Here is a 24,537-nt window from a genome sequence, read left to right on the forward strand (position 1 = left end):
ACACGGTGCACACACAGGGATGCATGCAGAGGTGGTATTTCTGGGAAATCACCCCACAAACTGCAGCGAGATGACTGCTTAGGAGGCACAATGGGAACTTAACTACAGGGACAATTAAGTGGCCAAGGGAATGGACCACGGTAACACCCATAGTCCTCCATGAGCACAGGCATAAAGAAAGCTGAAGGTGGACTGGATCCGACCCAGACACGAGAAGTCACCTTGGTCAGAGGAACTGCTTTCTGCTGTGTGCAGCCATCACTGAAGAGATAACTGATCCATGCACTGAGAACAAGAGCCTGGGTGCTCCAATCTAAATGTGACATCTTTATCGGTGCCCACCTTCATCTCCAAACACACACTGAAGGTTCAGGGAAGAGGAGGGCTGGGAAGAGCTGTCATCTGGACATAGGGCCTCTTGTGCTCGGGGGTGGCAGGTGACAGCTGCTGGGGGAGGGGGAATCATTCTTTGTGTCCCCACTAGTCAGTTTCCCATGACCCAGTGGATGATCTGCACATGGGCAGCACTAACTGGACCTAATGGGTTTTTAAAAGGACAGAGTTGGGCAAGGGGACATGTTGGGGGATGTGGGAGAAATACCACAATTTTTAAAGCAAGCTAAAAGAATTCATTGAAATCTGAGATTTGAGGCACTCCTGAACTTGAATAGCAGTTGCTGTCTTGTAAGGACAGTACATTAAATGTTGCAGCTATGGAACGTTCCAGAGCTGCTGGGTGAGATAGAGAACTGACATGCCACCCATTCTGTCTCCCTGAGCGTAGCTGCCAAGCCCCAGCAGGGTGTGTGGCCAGCTCAAGCGGGCTGTCCAGTCAAGAGCAGCAGGCCAGTATGGGGAGACGGCCATACATGGCTGAGCTGTGGTGCACCTGCTTTGCTGGGCATGGCCACTTTGAACTCCACAAGTCTCATCTCCAGAAGTTCACGGAGAAGGGGACAGAGAGCTCCAGGAGATTCTCACCAGAGACATGGGAAGGGGAGAGAATTGCTCAAGCTCCCAGGGTGTACGGGTTCTACTCCTTAGCTTCCTTTCTGGTGTGTCCTAAACGGCAGGCGATCCTGTGGCCCCTCAGTGGCTGTAAGAGCAGCTGGTAACTGGAGTCTGTACTCGAAACCTTCCTCTGTTCTAACAACACTGGGTTCTGATGTGACAGAAAGTGAAAGACCCCGGGGTGATACTCATCTGGAAGAGGGCCGGGAAGGCAAGCCCACAGCACCGTGAACAGATGCCTGGGCTCCCTTTACCCCACCTGACTGTGCAGACATGGGATGATCCGGCACAGCATACCAGACACCTCCTTACATCCCAGCCTGAGCGCCGGGGCAGGAACACACCAGATACAGTCACACGGCACTTGGGAACCTTTTGGCCCAGGTCTAAAGCAGGAGTCTCAACTTGTGGTTGAATCTACAGAGCAATTTCTGCTGCCAAAACAAAAATAGTATTGCCAGTGGGTTTCCAACCAGACAGAACTGCATAACATGACATTTTAAATGACCAGGATGCAATTTGAAATTAGCATGCAAGCATTTAGGAAAATCTAAACTTGCTTTGGAGTAAATAATCATGGCTGCGCATGGTGGATACACCTTTTATGCCAGCACTTGGAAGGCAGAAGCAGGCGAAACTCTTGAGTTCAGGCCAGCCTGGGCTGTGTAGCAAGTTCCAAGGCTAGCCAGAGCTCTGGCGAGACACTGTCTAAAACAAAGAAGACACAGTGGTGAAACACAGGGTTACTGTGACACAAGCCTTCAGCTCATCTAAGTCTGAACTGGCAACCACTTAACACTCTAGAAACAGGTAAGATGTAAGGAGGAGACAAATGGGAGAATGGGTTCCCACCACACACACACACCCACACACATACACACCACATCACACACACACACACACCCACACCACCCCACACACACCACACACACCCCCACCACACACACCACACACACACACCACACACACACACACACACACACACACACACCACACACACACACACACCACACACACACCCACACACACACACTCACACACACACCACCACACACACACCACACACACACACCACATACATACACACCCACCCCCCACCACACACACACACACACACACACACCACACCCACACACACACCACACACACACCACACCACACACACCACACACCCCACCCCCCCCCCCCCCCCCCACCCACACACACCACACCCCACGCACGCACGCACCACACACACACACACACACACCACATACACACCCCACACACACCACACACCCCCCCCCCCACACACACCCCACACCACATACACACACACACACCACACGCACACACACACACACACACCACATACACACACACACACCACACACACACACACACACACACACACACACACACACACACACATTTTAGCACTAAAGGAAAGAGCCAACCAACACGCCCACACAGGACTGGCTCAGGAGTAAAATGGGATGTCAGTGACGACATGAGCAGAGACCCATCAGTTCTTCAAACAGAAAAGAGGTGTTCATGTGAGCAGGATTGGAGATGGAGCAGTGAAGAGTCTGTGCTGCTGGAGCTGCAGAATAGGAGGATGGAGAAAGAGTGTGAAAACAGCTGTACATGTCCCAGCTGTGGCAAAAACAGAGGTGATGCCCACCTCGACAATCCCCCATTTCACACCCAGGTATCCCATAACCCAGCCAGGCATGTGGCACAGGCCTGTAGCACACCACTTATGAGGTATAGAGTTCAAGGTTAGCCTAGGCTACCTGAGGCCCTTTTTCAAAACAAGCAGGTTTGTGTTCATGGGTGCTGGTGCCTGCAGAGATGGCCCTTGGTCTCCTGGAACTGGCATTTCAGGTGGCTGTTTAGCCGTCCACCATAGGTGCTGTGAACTGGACGCCAGTCCTCTGGAAGAGTATGGAGAGCTCTTAACTGCTGAGCCATCTCTCCAACCTCCTGTGAGAGTATTTTATGATCCTGGTGCTACCACTGAAGCTAGCAGAGACACGGGAAAGGGCAGAAGACATCCACTGAGACACAACGTGACACGTTTGAGTAGACTAAAGAAAGCCGGACAGGAGAACAGCACCACGAGTCAACAAATCAAATAAGAACCCCACAGAGTAGACAACTTACACACAGCAAGAGAGTTTCTAAATGAGGTTTAAAATGGCCCAGCAACATACCACACCACCTCCTCCAAACTGTTTAACCAAATTATGATGGGAATCCCGGGAAGAATTTCTTCAGATATAGATAACTAACTGGAAAGGAACCCTGGGGGAACAGAATAGTTTGAAGAGCCATGCTGCCCTGTTTTAAGATCCCCTCGGGCTGGAGTGACCTTGCATTAGGGAGGGAGGGGGTGGGTGAAGAAGTCAAGGACACTTAGGTGTGAGTTGTGGCTCCTTGGTCTCCAGGAGTGGTCTCTCCAGCCACAGCAGGGTGTGGAGCGGAGCCTGAGGACAAACCTTTTGGAGAAGAGAAGGTTTGTTCTCTTTTGACTGTCTTTCTCAATACTTCAGTTTCACCAAAACCCAAACTGAGTCTCTCACAGTCACTCACTTTTGGAGCTGGGTCTGTTTTGTGCAAACAGACCTGGAAAAACATGCTGCCCTTCTGGATGGGGAGGTGAGCTGACACTTCTTCACTGGGAGGCTGACAAAGACTTTGGGAAGAGCCCTTCAGAGGGAGCTAATGGAGATGCCCAGCTATGAGCACTCCTACCCAGAGGCATTCAGTATTCACAACGTCACGTGGCAGGAGCCCATTTCTCAGCTTATTTTCAACTTGAGCCATCAGGCAGGTCCAGCATGCCAGTCAGGACTTCACCTTGGTAAGGTGACTGGTAGCATTTGGTACCATCACATCAAAACAGAAACAAAAATTCCACTGAATACATAAAGCTCACCCATTCATTAGAGTTGGGGAATTTGAGCTCAGGATTAGACCAGTGTTGTCCAGTTTCATTTCTGTGGCTGTGATAAAACTGATAAAAAGCAGTTCTGGGGAGAAGGGGGATATTTCAGCTTACAATTCAAGGCTACAGTCCATCACTGTGGTGAAGGCAAAGCAGGAACTTCAAACATCAAGTCATATCGCATCCACGGTCAAGAGCAGAAAAAGAAAAAAGAATGCATGCTTGCTTGCTTGCTTGGCAGCCAGTGCCTGGCTCAAGGTACCTGTTCCTAAACAGTGGAGAATGCCCTGGTTAGGAAATGGTACTGCCACAGTGGGCAGGGTTTTCCCATATCAGCTGACTTAATTAAGACAATTCCCACAGACAAGCAAATGTAGACAGTCCTTCACTGAGACTCTCCGAGGTGACTCTACGTGGTGTCAAGTTGACAACTAAAATTAACCAAGAGTTCAGAAGTAATTCTGGGGCTATGGTTTAGTGTGTGTGTGTGTGTGTGTGTGTGTGTGTGTGTGTGTGTGTGTGTGTGAACATGCATATACATATATGCTTATGTGTGTGTACATACACACATATACATAGGTATACATACACAGTCTATAAACACATAAAACCTGGAAACATGCTTTGGGTAATACCCAGCCTGACTCCTCATCCTTCCACTATGGCTCACTGAGGCATCATCCATCAAACCAGTATGCACAAACCACTTGAAATAACCCAGTGTTGGTGAGACATCGCTGTCCTATAGAGTGGCCCTCAGGTTCCAGCCTCACAACTGCCAGCTAGTGTCCGTACAGACTAGCCTTCAGGAGATTCTGCTTCTCTGGTCTAGACTCCAACTTCCCACCACAGCAGCCCAGCATGAGAAACCATTCTAGGCATCCAGTAATGGCAGGACCTTGAAGATGGCCAGGCTTTTCAGCATGCAGCCAAGGCTGTGAGAGCGGAGGACTGATTTGCCGGTCAGAGACAGATCCAAGCCTGCATATCAGAACGGATTATGCTGCCCATCTTCACAGGCCTCAGGAATTCATGTCCATAAACATGATTCCTTCATGAAGCCCTCACGAAGGTTGAGAGCAAACTGCTCCCACCCAGCCTTTGTGTGTGTGTGTGTGTGTGTGTGTGTGTGTACACATGCGTGCACACCTGCTGTAACAGTCTCGTGTGGACAGGCCCTTGCCTAGTGTTTGTTTATGATTGCTAATATCTTTGGGGATCTTGTGTGACAAAAACAAAGGCAAGGCACTTGAGCATCTCTGACAGGCCCGGGCAGCGCTGACAGGCAGGACGCACCGGGCAGCCCACGTGTTCCTAGCACTTGTTCCAGATGCATGCATCACACGAGGAGGATTATTTTTAATTCTGTGGCTTCAGATCTCACAGGTACAAGCAAAAACAAGCAGGTAACTATGACAACTCTACTTCACAGAGTTAAATTTCAAAAACAAATCTCTCCATTCAGCCCTCACACCGGCCTCTTTACATATCCTTTGTCTTCTCGGCTGCATTTTCGTGTTTCTTCAAAGCCATTTCTCTAGACTGCTTCCTTCTGCCGTCTGATGCCAGGCCAGATCTGAGGAGAGCCAGCTGGTGTGATGGCATGGACCAGTCCTGCTCCTGCCCCCCATCATGTGTCATGTGTCATGGGGTACATGGACCACTTCCTCTCCTGCCTCTCATCATATGTTGTGGGATACATTCTGGGTCTTTCCAGAAGCTTCTCTCTCTGACAGCTGCTAAGGTCTCACCTTGTGTTCACCCACACTGCTGGGTGAAGGCTCTTGAGTTCTCCTGAATCACTGGGTGCTGACTGAGCGCATCCCAGATGGATGGATGGAGAATTTTCACAGTCTTCAGCAGCTAACCTGCATGGGAGGTAGTAGGGGGTTTTTCCAGAGTCCCTGGAGAGTTTTATCTTCCTCACCAAAGCATGTTGGGCCCCTAAACAAGGGGATGTGCTGAAAGAAGTCCAGAGATGTCTCAAAGGCAAATCGATTGTCTTAGTCAGTGTTCTGTTGCTATGAAGAGACCTCATGACCATAATGACTCTTAGAAAGGAAAATATTTAATTGAGTCTGGCTTACAGTTTCAGAAGTTCAGTCCATTATCATCATGGCAGGAAGCATGGTGGCACACAGGCAGACATGGTGCTGGAGAAGTAACTGAGTTCTTCATCCAGATCCACAGGTAGCAGGGAGAGAGAGCGAGAGCCGAGAGCCGCTGGACCTGGCTTGAGCATTTGAAAGAAACCTCAAAGCCCACCCCCAGTGACACATTTCCTCCAACAAGGCCACGCCTCCTAACGCCACTCCCTAAGCATTCAAGTACAGGAGCCTATGGAGCCGTTCTTATCCACCCCCCAACCTGACCAGTGAGTGAGCAGACAGGAGAGTGAACAGGCAGTTCTCAGAAGGAGAAATATAAACAAGCAGTACACACTGGGAACAGTCTGCACACCTCAGCCAGCAGAGACACCAAAGTCAGACTGCACTGAAATTCCATCTTACCCCAACCAGAATGTCAAGCATCAAGAAAGCAAGCAAGGGTTCAGTAGTCAAGAGCGCTGGCTGCCTTTCCAGAGGATCCAGGTTCAATTCTCAGCCCACACAGCAGTTCAAAACCATCTGTAACTCCAGTTCCAGGGGATCTGGTGCCCACTTCTGGCCTTTTTGGGGCCATACATGGTGCATATATATACATACAGGCAAAACACCCATATACATAAATTAAAATTAAAAAAACAAAACAAAACAAAAAGGTGTGGAAAGAGGAAACTTTAGCTCTGTTAGTGGGAATGTAAACTGGAACAGCCACTGTGGGAATTAGTGCAGAGTTCCTCATGAACCTGAAATGAAAATCACCACATGGCCCACAAACCACCCCAGGTGCAGCACCCACGGGCGTCCTAGTCAGCACGCCACAGAGAATGCGTGTGGTCACGGATCCTGCTGCCGTTTACAACAGCAGGAAATGGACCGGGGACAAGGGCAGACGGCCGAGAGGAAGAGGGAGTGGTGTCCTCTGCAGAGAATGTCGAGTGAAGCAAGTTGGCCTCAGGAAGACAACTGTGGTGCTTCTTTTTCTCCCATGTGTGAGATCTGACATGGGCAGAAGTGGGGTCGTGAGAGGGGGAGGGCTAAGAGGTCTGTGGAGTTCAAGACAGCAGCTGCTGCACTGGGGTCAAAGGGGACACAGCGCACAGCCCGTCCCCACACATCCTTCCAGATGTGGGAAGGGATCATGCAGAGGGGTGCAGGTGGCAGGCCAGGAGAGCCGGCCTCAGCCAGGCACCGGTGCTGGTGGCCTTCACTCCTCTTCCTCAGCCTGCCCTTCCCCCTCCTGGCTTGTCCGCGCCTCGGCCTAACTGGTCACCTCTCTTCCAGAGGCCACGGTGGCGAGATGAGAGTCTCAGTGTTTTCCTTTCTCACCCCATAAGACACAATTATTTTCTAGATGAAATTTATCCATAGTTGCTTCCTCGTGCACGTGAGTCCTGCCAGTTCTCGCGGCTCCCCACAGGGCAGGTAAAAATGTCCTTATTGCTTAGAAACTCTTCATAATTACATCCATTTCCAGCCATTGAATCCAGTCTGTTGAATGTAAGAGAGCTGGTTGGGGAAACCTTTTAGGCCTGATTGAACTAACTACCTACAACAGCCAGCCCAAACATAAGTGAGGAAGAAACAGGTTTAATTGGCAAGAAATGGGAGATGTGAACCTCTTGTGGGATTAGGCATGAACTAGAGCCTACCCAGACACAGTTCTAGTGAAGTGTACGGTCAGTCAGGGTGCACATTTGCCAAGAGACCTAAAGTAAGCACTTAGAAACAGAAGCGGGCGTCTCCAAGGCAACAGCAGGTGGCAGGGGATGTGGCTGCAGTGGTTCCTCGCTGGAGAGAACATTCCGGGTAGTAGCCATCATGTGACCTGGCAAGTGTGAGGCCTGGGTCAGAAGCAGCGAGGTGCCACTGAGTAGACACTATACGCTCGAGCTGTGGCGTCACAGCAAGCTGGCCTACGACAGCGAAGGTACTGACACTGTGCTCAGTCAGGGGGATATGTGTGAATGTGTGTGTGTATATGTCCGTCTACTTGTCTGTGCATGTGTGCATGTGTGTATATGTATGTAATGTGTGTGTGCACGTGTATGTATACGTGTGTGTGCATGTATATGTGGGGAGGGCAAGAGGGAGGAGACTTGGAGGGGAAGAGTGACATAACTACCATCTTCTGCCACTTCTCTGGACTCACCTGTGGAGGGAGGAAAGCTAAGTGGAGCTATGTCAGGTTGACAGGCTAAGATAACGTCATAGCCTCCTTCACCTCTTTACAAAGGGAACATGGGGTGATATATTGTGTACTCCGATAAAATTTGCCTGAAGATCAGAGAGACAAAGAAACAAGCCCTGCCATGTCTTACCTCTAGGACTCGTCAGCCTAAAAAGCTTTCCTCAGCTGAAAGACTTCTAGTTCCTGTCTCATGCCTTATATACCTTTCTCCACCCAGACATTAAAGGCGTGTGTGCTTCCCAAGTACTGGGATTAAAGGTGTGTGCCACCACTGCCTGGCTCTGTTTCTCTCCTAGACTGCATCAATCTCATGTAGCCCAGTGTGGCCTTGAACTCACAGAGATCCAGATGGATCTCTGCCTCTCAAGTGATGGGATTAAGGGTATGTGTGCCACCACTGTCTGGCCTTTATGTCTAATCTAGTGGCTGGCTCTGTCCTCTGATCCTCAGGCAAGCTTTATTAGAGTATATAATATATCACCACACTTCTCCTTTTTTTTGTCTAAAATAACAAAAGAAGGTTATAACTGACATATACAATAAGTACAATAAGTATATACAATATATACAATCAAGAATCACATTAACAATGCCCAGTCCATTAACATTTGACACATTCAGAGAAAATACTACATTATTTATCCTATTTTGGTGAGTCTAAAATGTTGTACCTAATTCATGTTCTATCCTAACTTGTATTATCAACCTAAAACTGTCTTTTGATATCTTATAAACTTATACACTTTACACCTCTTTAGTAAGTTTCTTTTTTGAATTTCTTAACAAGGAAAACTATAACTATCTAGTCTTCAACTCCCTCAGAGACCTGAGAAGGATATACTATTTACTGAGTAACCAGGAAGTGCAAACAAGCAACTTCCAAAAAATGTGAGAAATGACAGAAACAGCTGGCTGCCTGGACAGTCACCCAAGGTTCCTCTGCAACATTGGGGCATCCATCTTCGGCCTACAGGCTTAGCATATCTGACAGACTTTTCTGTAAGCAGGATTTTCTGAATGGCTGTCCTACCTTGTCTTGGCAAGGATTGGCAGTCCTTTCTTTTGTGTCCTGCTTGCCCATTTGGACAGCATACTGTCACCAATTGAGGCAAAGGCATTTCTTGCCCAGTGGCTAACTTGCCACAAAGAAAGTAAACTGCACATGGAGTTTCTTCAGTACCCATCATCTTCTCTGAAGTAGATTGGTGCTGACAGGAGCAGACATGTCTCATTGTCAAAAAAAAAAATCTGTTATTAAAACATCTTAAATGCCATATTCTATAGATTTCTGAAGTGTTTGAAGATGACCTGTCAGCTAAAATATATCTCTGTTTGACCTTGAAAACATACCTAACATGACTACAAGTTTGATTGTAATGACTAACTGCTAGCTTTCATTTCTTTATATCCTAATTGGTTGGTAATAATAACATTCAAATACTAGAAAATTGCATTACATTGTTAAATGAGTTGTATAGGTACAATACCTTGAACAAGATTAAAATATATGCACAGTATTTTCTAACAAAATTAACCTCAAATTTGTATCAATATACACAATTTGTATACAAATGAAATTGACTCAGTCTAGGAGAGAAACAGAGCCAAGCAGTGGTGGCACACACCTTTAATCCCAGTACTTGAGAAGCACACATACCTTTAATGGCTGGGCAGAGCAAGATATATAAGGCGTGAGGAGACAGGAACTAAAGTCTTCTGGCTGAGGAAAGCTTTTCAGTTCTAAAGGTAAGAGGTGGCTTGTTCCTTTGTCTCTCTGATCTTCAGGCAATTTTTTAAAAAGATTTTTTAAAATTTATTTATTTATTTATTATGTATACAGCATATATGACTGCAGGCCAGAAGAGGGCACCAGATCTCATTACGGATGGTTGTGAGCCACCATGTGGTTGCTGGGAATTGAACTCAGGACCTCTGGAAGAACAGTCCGTGCTCTTCACCTCTGAGCTTCAGGCAAATCTTATCAGAGTACACAATATATCGCCACAGAAGACATTTAACGGTTCTGTGCTGGTCAGCCACTGCTCATGAGGGCCAGGGGAAAATCTGTACAAAGTCTTCTACCCCAGTCAACAATGTGAGTCCCCACAAGCATCTGCAGCAAGTATGGAGACCCAAGCTCAAGGCTCCAGTGACTCCTCCAGTCCAAGGCCCTCAGTGTATCAGAAATGGGCAGGAAGGGCACACCACATGTGAGGTGAGCACATGTGAACAGCTCTTCAGGGATCTTCAAGGGCCCTGCAGATGTCAACAGGACTGAGATCAGAGTGCCTCTGTGCAGATATGGGATGTGGCCTGGTTGGATGAAGTCACCAAACATCTTACAGCTCTTTCTCTTGTGGGGTTAAATATCGAAACAGTCCTTGGGTAGGGGAAAGAAACCTGACTCCTTTGCCATCTATAAGCCAGAACACTCCATTTCCATGAGAACTGAAGTAGCTCTGTACTCTGCAGATGAGGCCAGGGTAGGCCATGGAGCATGCACTTGAAGATTGGAGTGTGGAGCACAGGGAACATCAGCCAACTGACAATCTTCATAATATTCTCAATAGACTCACTACATGGACATTTCGGTAGGTGATCACTTCTTAATACGTCACAAAATTGTTACGCCAGTGAGTCATGAACCTTCTGAGCCACCTTACAATGGGTGACAGGATAGAGGGTATGACCAGCTGTGGCGTTGGCTCCTAATTTGAGCAGAAACACCTTTGCTACAGGAGTGCATGACACCACAGGTAAGGAAGGGGGACAGAGGGGACATTATAGGGTGGCCTGGTCCCCAAACTTCTTTGAGGAGTCTACGCGCACAAAACTCTCTTGGGATTTTAATGCAAAACAGGAGGTCTTGGGGTCAGAGGGACAGGAGAGGAGGCCACAGTGGCCAAGCTGGTGGCTGAGGCCATGTCCTGCCCTCCTCAGTGTAGGCCAGGCCCAAGTCTCTACTCAGGGAGGCTGGTGAGGTGCTGCTCCAGGCCAGTGGACAGGTACACAGCCAAGGAAGCCGGAGGCAGAGATGCATGGGCCCAGGGAGTGCCTGCCTGCTTCCTGGGTGCAGTGGCAGGCAGGCAGGCAGGCACCTCCTTGAGGCTCGTCCTCATCTCAGGGACCTGCTCAGAAACCAGCTGGAGACTTGGGCAGGCACCAGAAATGGAGCCTGGGAAGCCACCCAAACCCACAGTGACTCAGGTCCTCTTCGGCCTTCCTCTGTCCTCCAGACTTCACCTTGAACGTCTTTCTCTGAGGGGCACTGAAATTCTTTCCCATTAGCAAAAGTGGGAGGAAAATAAAACAAAAAGGAAAACTGGAATCAAAGTATATTTTGGCTTCATGATTAAAGTCGTCAGGCATCTTTTAGTCAGAATTTAAGCCTGGCCCTGAGTGCTGGATCGCAGGAATTCCCACACGCCTGTGATTTTGGTCACGGGTCTTGATCAAATGCTGACGGCCTCTTTAGAAGCATCTGAAGGATCACCCCAGTGAGCAGTCCCTATTGGCTCTCCCACCCTCCCTCCCTCCGCCAGGACCACACTCTGAGGACTTTCTTTGGTGGTGCCTTGAGGGAGGCTGTCTGCATGACAGCCGGCACATGGCTGAGGGAGATAAGGAACTATGTGGGTGGAGGTGGGGTGGGGCCTGGGAACCCCAAGCTGACCCACGGGAAAGGACTTGCTGGCCAAGGGTTAAAGTGGCCTCCACATGTATGTTATTAACTAAAGCAAGGCCCAGCGCCTCTGGGCCTCTCAGCCTCCTCGATGATAGGCAGAGGCTGAGCTGACCTTTGCCTTTGGCTGCTGGGTCCTCAAGGGGACCTGGCTGAAGGGAAGTGTCGGGGAGAGGTGAGACTGATGTTCCTGTCATGACGGGGTTTAGATCTGCACTCGGGACCTGTGAACACCGGTGGCCTGCCGCTCACATGTCCTCCTGGAAAGCACAGGACACTTTAGCAGACACACACAAGCTGCCCTGGGCTGAGTCTCCTCGGGTGGGTGGAGGATGTGACAGAGACCAGTCCCCGAGCTCTGGGAGGAAGAAGGGCTCTGTCTTGATCTACCTGGGACACCTGTGGAGGTGACTGCAGTGGATGTGGGAATCCCAGGGACCGGCTGACTGTCCTTTCCATGGTTCCTACACATTTCTCAGTAGCCTAAGGTTAAAGGTCAGCCTTCTTGAGAGCCTCAGATTGGAATCCAAAAGAAAAGCCTCCAGGTTCTGTCCACACCCCCATCCCCAGTCCAAATGCAAAAGCTTTCTGAGGAGCTCCCTCCAAAGAAGGCAGGGAAGAAATAGAGAAGGAGAGGAGAGAAGAGGGACACACTCCTCTTCTCCCGCACGCTGCCCCCCTCCCCACAGCCTTTCACCCCGGGTGCTGCACACTGTGCACACACCAAAACCACACTGTACCCAATGATACCTACAGTCATCGTGCACAAACCAGAAATAAGGCCACTCTGGTGCCCGCCCACAGAGAACCACCAAGGCCATGCCCACAGAGTGGGGTGGCTGCGCTTCTAATCTCACTCCATTTTGTGTGGCCAGGAGAGAGGGAGGGAGAGAGGGAGGGAAGGCAGGCAGGGAGGGAGGCAGAGACACAGTTAATGACTACGAAGGCGTTTTTTAGGCTTATAGAAACGTGTGGTGACTCTTCTGAAGCAGGGACTCAGTGGATGGTAAAAAGCCCTAACACTCCACAGCATGTCCACCTTAGATCTTCACTTGATAAAATCAGCCTGTGCCAACGGACAGCACAGCTTCCTTTGGAGAACAGTGGACACCGTCTGGGGAGTTTCCACCTGGGCTATAACTGGTCTTGATCTGCTATAGCAGAGAGGCCCTGGGCCTCGTGTGCAGAAAGCCCCGCATCCCTCCGGAGCACCCCTGTGACGCCCCAGAAAGTGCAGCCCTACATCTCCAGTTGCCGAGCCAGCCAGGGAGCAGAGCCTCATGCACAGCGTAAACAGGCCAGCCTGGGGCCCTTCCTACACTCCCGACCCAAGCAGCCCAGGAGACACTGTCCAGCCTTAGCAGACGGCCCTCAGTTACAGTCACAGTTCTTTTTCTCTTACAGCCTACTTGGGTGGGACTCCGAAGCAAGCATCATTATGGCTGTCTGAAATTGGCCCTGTGTGCGTTTCAGAATGTATCAGGATCCCAGTCAAAAACCCAAGTGGGCCGAGCAGCACTTTTCGTTTTAGTGCTGGGACCAAAGCCAGGGCTTCGCATGCTCTAGAGGCACCAGGTCCCAGGGACTTCTTGGTTTTGGGGTTTAGGGTACAGTCCTGCAGGGAGGTAGCCCCACCCACTTGTGTTAGTCTCGACTATCCTTTCTATTTGAGCATGAAAAGGAATAAAAGCCACAGACTGATGAGGAGCTGGCCTGCCACTCAGGCTGTCCCCTTATAAAACACCCTTGAGACAGATTTCTGAGCATTCTGTGTCTCATTTTGATTAGCCTATAACTGTTCAAACTCACTAATTTTCCTCTTGCAATGTCTAATTTGCAGCCGACCTTATCCTGTGTATTTTTCATCTCAGACACTATAGTTTTTACTTCTGATTTCTCATTTTAAAAGTATCTTCAGTAGCTTCAGACTTTGAACATGCGCAGGGTGCTAACTTGTCTGCCCATTTTGAAGGATGAGTCGGCTCTGGATTGGTTTTCCTCCTCTAACGGATGACTTGTGTTATGTGTTTGGAGTGCAGCTGACTGTGATTCTCTGAGGTCTTGCTTCTCCACATTGCTAGGGCTCTGTCCAGGGCTAACATTTCCCCACCAGATGCAAGAAGTGCTGTGTGTTCTACTTGACACCGGTATGTTTTCCAGGTACTACAATACCGACCTGGCCCTGGGTGAGCACTCCGACACAGTTCCCTGGGAATCCTTCCCGCACAGGTGCTCATGAGTTCTGCTCAATACCCAGTGGGACACAGAGATCCCAGGCTTCCTGTCCAGAGCTGTGTCCTGGGATGCAGCTGCCCTGGCCTCCCTCTACCCTCTGCCCTGTGCGTTCTGCTCAGGGACTCTGCTGCAGCCCATGCCAGTTTTCCACAAGCCGTGGCTACAGATGCTCCCGGTGTATTCAGCTGGGTCCTTTGCCTGCTTGCATGCCACCTCTTAGGGACCACTAACTGTCACTGCCAGTGTCTAGTGTCATATTAATTCTTCTTCCACCCACCCATTCCTCCTTTTAACTACTTTTAACAGGAGGGTAAGTCTGATCTGTATAACTCCATGTTGACCGGAAGCAGAAATCCTAATATTAATTTATAACAGTCTACCTCCCCAAGCCCATCTAATGTCTCCCCTGTTTCTGGCCACAGGAGTTTCCAGTTCTTTGGTTTGTGAGCACTTCTCAGCTTATGGTATATTTTAATGTTACCCAGAAACACAGGCAGACAACAGCCCACAACTCCGTCACAGTGATTGTGTTCTTCTTCCAGAGATAAAGATTAATTAACTTCCCTAAAACCCTAAGGACTGACTCTTGAAAACTGGAGGCATCCTCAGAATCCCAATTTAAATTATTCATGAGATCTTTGCCACCGACAAATCCAAATTAATGTCAAGCCTTGGCCTAGAACCCACGGCTATAACAACAGTGGCCCAGAATAAAAATGTCCATGGATCCAAGTGACTAGTTTTCATGGATTGCCAGGATTTCTAACGAGCACTGTGGTCCTGTCCACCCTAGGAAGCTGGGTTCCAGTTTGGTACTGCTCCGGTTCTCTGGGTCTCACACGTATTGGATGTAGGAGCCTGGAGCTTCTATTTGTGTGATGGCAAAGATGAGAACAGTTTGTATGACAAGCTGCTGCTGCCGCCTCAGCTACACAACTTAGATACCCCGACTCAGGGTTTTGCCTGCTAGGAATTCTGGGTAAGATGACATGAACTTTTAGTAGGCTATGGTTGCTCCCTGGGCTGCCCTTCAACCTGGCCCAGAGGTCTGTGGTCCAGGGGAGCCAGAGCAGAGAAGTGGGTTATCCTAGCAGAGAGGGTACAGAGGGAGAGGGAGAGACAGAATGAATGAATGAATGAATGAGTGAGTGAGTGAGTGAGTTCCTTGTAGTCCACAGCGTGTGGCGCATGCCCTGGAAAGGCTCCTTATTATTCTCTATAAAGACCAAGAGGACAGTGATGGAGCAGGGTGAGTGGTGAGGGGTCCCCTGGACTCTGGGGGCATCTGGGTCATGATCACAAGCAGAGGAGAGCAGATGTCCTGCACTCAAACCCCCCACCAGTTTTCAAGGGTGACTTATGGCACCTGGTTAGGGATTCTGTGGCAACGTTTGCACATGGATTTTACTTTAGAAAGTGTTTGTCTTACCTGACATGCCACTCAGGCAATTCCGAGGCAAGCCATTAAGAACAGAGAAACAAAACATTAGATCAAAAGATCAAACTTTAAAGGACGCCCACAGGATCAAAGTCCCTGCTCATCCCTGGCTGCAGGAGTGTCTGGCAGAGCAGAAAGTATGTCTTTTGAGAAAAACCCTTTTCAAAGAAAGATGAGAACCCACCCTGAAGGATGGCTGAAGGCTAGGGAGAAGCTTCCAGAAACTTGTCCTGGCAAGTGGAGGCGTGGGTCAGAAGTTAGGGAACATGGTCAGACTCTTTCCTCACACTTCAAGGGGCCAAGGTGACAACAAATGCCGCCATGCCCCTCAACTAAGACTGGCCCAGCTCCCACTTCTGGAGGAGCGGGTGCCTCGTACACAGTCCTGACGCAAAGGAAGGGGGTCAGCGCCCTCTCCAGGGTCAGGTTCTAGACAGTGAACTGTATGACAGGGAGACACCTGCTGATCCGCATGGGCCTGACTTGGTGGTACCTCAGAAGAGAGGGTGTGCTGGAGATGCCCTGGACACAGGCCCGGCCACACGGCTGGCCTCGGGCAGTGGTTTCTCCGACCAGATTTTCTTGCTTTCACAGTTGCCTGGTAGTTTTAGGTGGACATCACCTTTGTAACCCACACCCAGCTTAACCAGCGACTCCCTTCCTGGAGCATCAGGAGTTCAGATTTAGTTCCCTTTGGAGGAAGCTCTTTGCTTCAAACTGGCCTGTGGCTGCTGTTGCTTCCGTGGTCATCTCTTGCTGTTGCGTCTTTCATCTGGTTCAGGGTTATGTGAGTCAGAGGTGACAGTGGGTGGTCACAAGTGACCGAAGTGGGAAAGGGCAAGACGAGCTCGTCCCAGGGCTGACCTCGGAACTCAGCTGCTCTTCAAAATCGGACAGACAGAAACCCAACACCAGAAAATCAAATTCTGCACAGAATTTGCACAGCCAGTGTGAACAGAACCAAGGGCTGGCAGGACAGCTACAATGACTGTCACAAAGGTCTCCTTCCTGCACAAAGGGATGACAGAAATCTGTGAGCATGAGGTCAGCTCAACAAAACGGAAACATCCAGAGAACAGGACAGGATGGAGGCTGTTCATGTCTTAGTCTCACTATTGACAGAAACTTGAGAAACTGACTTAAAGCTAGAATCCTGTCAGAATCCTGAGAGAATATCCTTGCTGGGGCCTTGCTTTGACGGACATGTTGACAGGCCTTACTGAATGAGGGACTCTTTCCACCGTCAGAGATAAATTCCTACGATGTCCTATAGGTTGATGAGGATACACTATGGCCTGTGAAGGTCCTCGGACATCACTGCCTTGTATCCCTGTGAGACCCTGTGAGGTGGGTGTTCTTGGATCTTTGCTTTTCAGAAGTGGGGTGAGTAAGACCACAAAGTGAAACCCCATGAATGAGTCTGGTAGCTGAGTGTGAGCAAGGCTGGATTTTTAGATCTACCCAGACTGGGACTCCGAGGCTACAAACCTGCTGTCAGCTTAAGTAGGGCCCCCCAAGTCCATCTAGGAACAGACAGGGAGGAGGAAGCAGGGAACACCATGCACGGGTCAAGATAGGGAGGATGCTTCTCTAGGGCCCAGGAGCACCCAAGGGTGCAGCCACAGCCACGGTGCTGGAGAAGGGGGGCTGGGGCTCAGGAAGGAAACGGGGGACACGGCTTCCTGTTGAGAACACAGGCTATCTTCCTTCTACTCTGTGCTCCTGCATTCCTACATGAAGCCTCCTCACCCTGCTTCTTGCTTTCTCTCTGCAAGACTCCCCCATAACAGTGGCAGGTATTTAGGAGTCAGATGTCTCCTGGTGGTGGGATGCTGCACTGTGCATGCGAACTTCTCACTGAGCCTGGCAGAGGGGAGGGTGCAGAAGGCTTTCAAAGATGCCCCAGTAATCCTGAACCTCAGAGAGCTGGCAGCAACCGATGGAGCTGAGAGTTGAAACACACACACACACACACACACACACACACACACACACACGCATGCACGCATGCACACACTACACACACACCACACACATATACATATACACACACATACACTACACACACACATGCACACACTATACACATACTACACACACACTACACACACATACATACATACACGCATGCACGCACGCATGCACACACACACTACACACACCACACACACATACATATACACACACACATGCACACACTACACACACATGCACACACTACACAGACACTACACACACACTACACACACACACACACACACACACACACACACACACACACACACAGATAGGGACTGTTACCCAGCAGGCAGGATCTGGGTTACATGAAGGCTGAGCAAGCACAGGATTTAGGGACTTTTTTTCTTCTAACAAGCAGGAAGAAATAATTTGTTTAATTTGGTAGAAGGAAGAAAAACAGGACTCAGGGCAGACAGAGGGATATGGTTTCCTGCTGGCTAGAGAACTGAGGTGATGTGAGGGTGCAAACTTCCCCTGTTACACCCCTGGGGTATGGACTTCAGCTGTGAATGGAACAGGATGCTTATCTTTATATTGATTTTTCTTGGTCCAAAATTCAGAAATAAAATCAGATCAAACAGGACCTCCAAGGGGTGAAATTTGGTTCTGACTTTGATCTGCAGAGAGCCAGGGCCAATGAGGGCAGCCTCGGTTCTCCTTTTGCCCCAGGGCACGGACACTCTAGGGCACCTTAGCTCATTTGATGTTGCTAAAACAGATCACAGGACAGAGGTGAGTTACAGAGAACCAAGATTTGTGTCTCTCTGGAATCGGAAGCTCCAAGGCCAAGGTCCTGCCACAGTGTACCAGCCTTTCTGCTGCCACTGAGGGTGCAAGATGGAAGGAATGGGGAAAACAGAGAAGGAGGGAGAAGAGAGGGAGGGAGGGAAGAAAGAGGGAGGGGGAGAGGGAAGGAAAGCAAGGGGGAGGAAGGGAGGGCAAGGGGGGAGGGAGAGGAGGGAGGGAGGCAGGAATGCTTCGTCAGGCGTCAGGAGCCCTCTCTGTGGTAACAGTTCCAGGCCCTTCCCAAGGACAGAGTCTTCATGACCCAACCACCACTCAAAGGTTCCAGCCCCTAACACGGTTGCATTGAGGATTAAATATCTTCTGATCTCTGGGGACAAGGTCCAAGCCTCGCCTCCTCCTAGGATGGCGTTCTTACTTTCCAGAGTCCTTGGGTACAGGTGAGCGAGCAACAGTCACCCTGAGGCACTCAAGGGGAAGCCACATTGAGTCACCAATGTTTACTCCTGTGAGTCTTATTTACCAAGGTTACACACAGGGACGTGTGAGGACAGGGTACACATGTCTGTTTTCTTAAGCTTGGCTAAAAAGCCTTTTGGACCTTGATCCCGTGAGCCTGTGTAAATACAGTCAGAGGATTGAATGTCTTCGGAGTTAACTTTCAAGCTGCCAGTGACTGAGGCAGATGAGAAATGAGTTATGGGGAACACAGTGACTTCTTTGATGAGAACTGTTAAATTTCAGTATGAGTCTGGTGTCTGCCCAGCAGGCCGTGGACAGCACCTGACTGTAAAATCCAGCTCCTGCCTCCTTTCCTTCCAAACACAATTTTGTCCAAGTATTCCTCTCCACACAGCTTGTCCCAGAGAAAAGGAGCCCAAAGTAGTACCTGGGCAGCCTGAGCTAACCCTGACAAATTGATTTCTAGAACAGCACCTAGGCCTGAGGTCAGCAGGGCCTCAGCAGGAGTGGGTGAAGGCCACAGGAGAAGGTTTCCTTCTTTAAGGTTTCCTTATGTCTCAGAGAACCCTCAAAAGGCAGGTACACCCTCTGGTGGGGCTCTCTGTGCTGGGGTATATGCTCGATCTGTCTCCACCAACCTGACATGGAGGATCTAGTTCCTGCTGATAATGTAAGTGATTACTAATACAGGGCCCTTGGAATACTGTGAGGAGCCTCAGTTCCCAGAGCCCTGTGGGCCCAACACTTGGTACTTGGGAAAAAAGTGTGTCTAGTGTACTTGTGGAGCACTTGGGGCTGTATTCCAGAGAAGAACACCTCTTTGAATGGCCAGGGTGCCCGGCTAGCACAGATTGGTCAAAGACAGTGAGCCACAGGGTCCCACCGTGCTCTGGTTCCCAGGAGAGTAGGTCCCTCCACACAGAGCTCCCCATCTGTTTGTGTCACAGTGCTGGGGTGGGCAGAAGTGGGTGTCCACTCCCAGACATCTCATTTATTTTTCTGTTTAAAACCTTTTAGATAACCTATTGGTTTGGTCGGGACATTTACTGGGGCATCATAAACTGCATACCTAGTGTGTCCCTAATTTGGTAATAACATGTCATTGTCTGAGCGCTCTGACTCCTCAGTTATGGCCACGCTTGCCAGGCTCTCTGCGTCAGGTGTTAGTTGAGGGGCCGCAGGACAGCAACGGGACTAGATAACCTCCAAGGGCAATTCCACACGCTCCAAGTTTTCTCTTAGATTTTACAATCATGACTTCTCCATAGTCATCATAAACACAGCTCTGAGTTCACCATGCTGGAGTCGCCTGAACATACGTGACGCTGAGAAGGTGGAGGTCAAGGCGGTTCTTACAGTGAGAGCCTCGAGTTCCTCCCCTCAGGCATCTGTCCAGCTCAGATGCCACACAGGGGGTCTCGAGGCATTTCCACCTAACTTCTCCTCAGTGCAAGAAACTCCGCTCAGGGCTCAAAGGGGCAGAGGAAGCCATAGGAGGCGTGAGCCGGCCTGGGGCCTGCACCCCATTACACCACAAGATGTGATAGTGTAAGATGGTGGCAGCTGGCTCTGGAAGGCTGGCTGTGTATGGGGTTTCACATCTACACCCACAATCCTGGAGCAGGCAGGTTCAGAAAGCACTACCATTTTCACATAGGCAAACAATACAGAGGTGAGTCACTTCAACCCAGCTGTCAAGTCAAGGAGCTGGGAAGCCAACACTCCCAGGCTGGTTCCAGAGCCCAGGCCAGTGCTAGGCTGGGTCTATTGCCTGCCCATATGTTTATAATGAGTCTGTTGGCATCTGCAAAATAACTCACCAAGACCTTTACTAAATTGCTTTGAATCTGAAAAGCTGCTGACTGGAATAGTGGTGCTCTAAGGGCTGATGCCATCAAGCAAGTAATAGCAAGGGTGTGGGGTGTCAGGAACTGTGGTTCCTTTCTGCTGGAAATACAAAAATGAGCAGCTGCTTTGGAAGATTCTTCTAGCGTTTCTTATGAACTAAGTCAATGCTTCCAATGTGCTCCCGGGACCACACTCTGGGTAGTTACCCAGAGGAGTGGAAACAGATTCACACAGAAACCTGCTCACAGAAGCTTACAGCAAATTGATAAAATCTGGAAGCAACCAAACCCAGCACCTTCCAGAAGGCAAAAGGATGAGTAATGTGTGGTGCATCCAGATGAGGAATATTGGTCCTATGTTGACAGAAATGAGCGCCGAGCAGCGACAAGACATGGAGGAAATGTCGACGCAATGTTACGAGGGACAGGAGTCAACCGAAAGGGGTCCATAGTGTTTACACTAACTCTGTGACACTGTAGAGAAAGAGGAACCAACTACTGGGCAGTAAAAATGATCACGGGCTGGCAAGGTCCGGGGACAACACAGTAGGACAGGACAGACGTCCGGGGCAGCGCGAGGCTCTTCATTACACCAACTGACGTGTGCCACTGCACATATGTCCAAACCCCCAGGATGCCCCACATTAAGTGTGAACCCCAGTGTGAATTGTGGACTACATGGTGTCAGGGAGGTTCATCAGCTATAAACAACCTCCAGGCCAAGGGTTACAGGCCCAAGTAAGCCGCCAAGATGTTCAGAGCTGATATCAAGAAGTCGTGGAGAGGGCCATGTTCTTCCCCAGACTGGGAGGCCACACGTGACGGGTGTTGAAAAATCTCTGCACCTTCCTTTGAATGTTGCCATGAATATAAAATGGATCTAAAAATGGTCTCTTGTAAAAATGGAAGAGGAGCCACATAACTCAGTGGGAAGAAAAGGCCTCAGCAGGGTGCGGACGGCGGTCGGAACCGAACCTCCTGGGGCTCTGCACCATCCAGTTACAAGGGTGGGTGTTCAGCATCAGCTTGGTGGATACTCGGTGCATAGACCCCGGACCTGGTAAAACAGAGCTGAGCTTCCTCGCTGAGGCTGAGAAGAAGGAAGCTCTGCTACCACCAGGGGTGGGTGTGGGTGGGTGAGGCAGGAGGCTGCTGGCTCTCAGTGCTGTGTGCTATGTGCCTGCATGCTTGTGTGAGTCGTGTGTGTGTGTGTGTGTGTGTGTGTGTGTGTGTGTGTGTGTGCGCGCGCGCGCGCGCTGCGCGCGTGCATGTGACTGTGTGTGTGACTCTGTGTGTGTGTGTGACGTGTGTGTGTGCGCGAGCGCGCGTGCGTGTGACTCTGTATGTGAGACTCTGTGTGTGTGTATGACTCTGTGTTGTGTGTGTGTGACTCTGTGTTGTGTGTGTGTGACTCTGTGTGTGTGTGACTCTGTGTGTGTGTGTGACTCTGTGTGTGTGACTGTGTTGTGTGTGTGTGACTGTGTGTGTGTGTGACTCTGTGTGTGTGTGACTGTGTGTGTGTGATTCCTAAGACACCAGAGGTCTTTGGAAGGGGCTCTCTGATGACTAAGGGCCAGAGGAAGCAGCTAAGGCTCCCTGGGAGTGGTCTGCACAGGCCTTAGGGTGAGGGAATACTAGACTAAGAATAACAGAATGGATAAATGAAGTGGGGGTGGGAGGGAGTGAATACAGAAGCCGAGTGAGGACAAGAGGGTGGGGGTGCCGGGAAGAACCACATGAGCAAACGTGGGAGGGCATCGCCTTGGCCTTCATCCCGCCTCGGCCTTCAGGAAAGGTGGCCTGAGCCCCTGAGGGCTGTACTGCTACACCCCTCCCCAGCAGGGGGTCATCCTCTCCTGCCCCACATCTCCAGACTTCACTCTACGTCCTGCCAGCTCCACAGATGCTGGCTGAGCGTCAGCACAATGGGGTCAGCTCATGGAGAGCTTCATGACTTTGGACTCCTTCAGGAGCCCAGGTGGCCACTAAGGTGCGATTGGGTGTGGCTTCTTCCTGCTGTGAACTCTGAAGGCAGAACAGAGGGTGAGCCTTAGCTACTTGAGTTTGAGGTGGATCCCACCACATGAGCATCCCAAGAAGGTTCTAGCACATTGTCCTGGCAAAGCAGGAGTGGAGGGATACTGTCCTCAGCCCCTCTGCACAGTGGGAAACCCTCAGACAGAGGTCTAGACCCAGCAGGTGAGGGTCAGGGATAGGGCCTGAGCTTCTCTCAGCCTCTCTCTACAGGACAGATCACTGAGGCTCCCCGAGATCTCCGCCTTGTGTCTCCGTAACCTGAGGTGTTTCCTGCCACCTCTACTGACGTCTGCACAACTGAGCTCTGCACCGGAGGCTGAGGCCGTCACAAGTCTCCCGTGCTGATGCATGTTCGCACGGCAGAGGAACACAGGCACAGAGCATCCTAGAGATGTGAGTGAACACTGCTTTGACCTTCTAGAACATTCACATACCTCTAAGCTGGCGAAGTTCAAGGTTTTTTGTTTTTCTGGTGAGCTTTGGAAAGAGGGGCTCTCAGCGCCAGAGACATTCTTAACACCTGTGTGTGTGTAACTTACAGCTTAATGTATGTCTAGACCAAGGACCTAGATAACCACCCAAAGGAGAGCAAACGCTGTTCCCAGGACACTGCAGTAAGCCTCACTAGTGTTTGTGTGCAGTGACCACACGCGGGTGACCCTTCGTCACTGCACATGCTGGTGAGGCCCGGAACCCTCTGAAGCACATCAGCTCATTATGCACATGCAGGGAAACAGGGCTGGGAGCATGGCTCAGTAGCTAGGTTCTTCTCGCACAGATGGAGACCTCAGTTTTAATCCCCCCAGAACCCATGTAAAAGCCAGATGTGGTGAGGCGGGAGGTACAGACAGGAGGACCCCAGAAGCTTCCCGGCCAGCGAGCCTGTGGAAAACTGGGTGAAAGGCAAGAAGCCAAGGTTTTCCTCTGACTCACATGCTCACACTTGCTACCACACACTCCCACACTCACAGGTGTGTGTGTGTGTGTGTGTGTGTGTGTGTGTGTGTGTGTGTGTGTGTACACACTGATGGGTCCAGCAAGGAGAGCACCGCGGGCAGAATTTGTGGCTGAGGCCAGTTCAAGCCTTTAAGTTGATAAGGGACCATTATCTTTTATTTGTTATAACTAAAGCTTGACCATGTCACGTGTTTCTGGCTTCAGTCAGATCTACAATAGCCAGGACCTGAAGCCACGGGGCAAAGGTTAAACCCAGAAGGCAAAGAGCTCAAGTATGCTCGTCTGGTTCAGCTGAATCCCTCAGACTTGGATTTACCCAAGACTTTGCAGCCCATATGGACGGAGCAGGACCAGGCTTAGGGGTTTCGGGAGACTGCTGCATTCCATGACGCCGGAAAAGGCATGATTTGGGGTCATTACTGCCTGTGGGCCATGCATGCTGCCCGCTGCCACTATTAGCAAGAACACAGCCCCGCAGACGGAGAGCAACCAACATACTGGGGGGGGGGGGGTATGCCTGGGGGAGAACACTAGACTAACTTAACCAGCCAGCATTTATTTCATTTTAAGTGAAATACTGTTCTGTCTTTTAAGATCCGGGAAGATGTGCATTCCGGTGTAAGGACAGAATAAAAGTGACCAGAATGCTGCTAGGGCTCAAGGTCCCTCTAATTAGCTCTAAGCCGCACACCAGGAGTGGGTGTGACGCGTCAGCATTGACTTACTTCAAGTGTGTAGGTGGCTGAAAAGAGTTCACACCATCCTGATTTATTTAAATTTCAACCAGACGGCAGGAGAGCATCCACACTGTGAAGTGAGTGACTGACTCATCAATGCTTCCCACTGAAACAGTTCTGGTGAGACATGAGTACATGCATTTACT

General features: G+C 50.0%; 1 protein-coding gene across 1 annotated transcript in view; it reads right to left on the minus strand.

Moving 5' to 3' along the window:
- The window catches only part of Ulk4 (unc-51 like kinase 4), a 352,379-nt gene that overhangs the window by 5,408 nt on the left and 322,434 nt on the right, over positions 1–24,537 (minus strand). The window lies entirely within an intron of this gene.

Source organism: Peromyscus leucopus, chromosome 7 (assembly GCF_004664715.2).
Source record: "Peromyscus leucopus breed LL Stock chromosome 7, UCI_PerLeu_2.1, whole genome shotgun sequence".
NCBI classification, from domain to species: Eukaryota; Metazoa; Chordata; class Mammalia; order Rodentia; family Cricetidae; genus Peromyscus; species Peromyscus leucopus.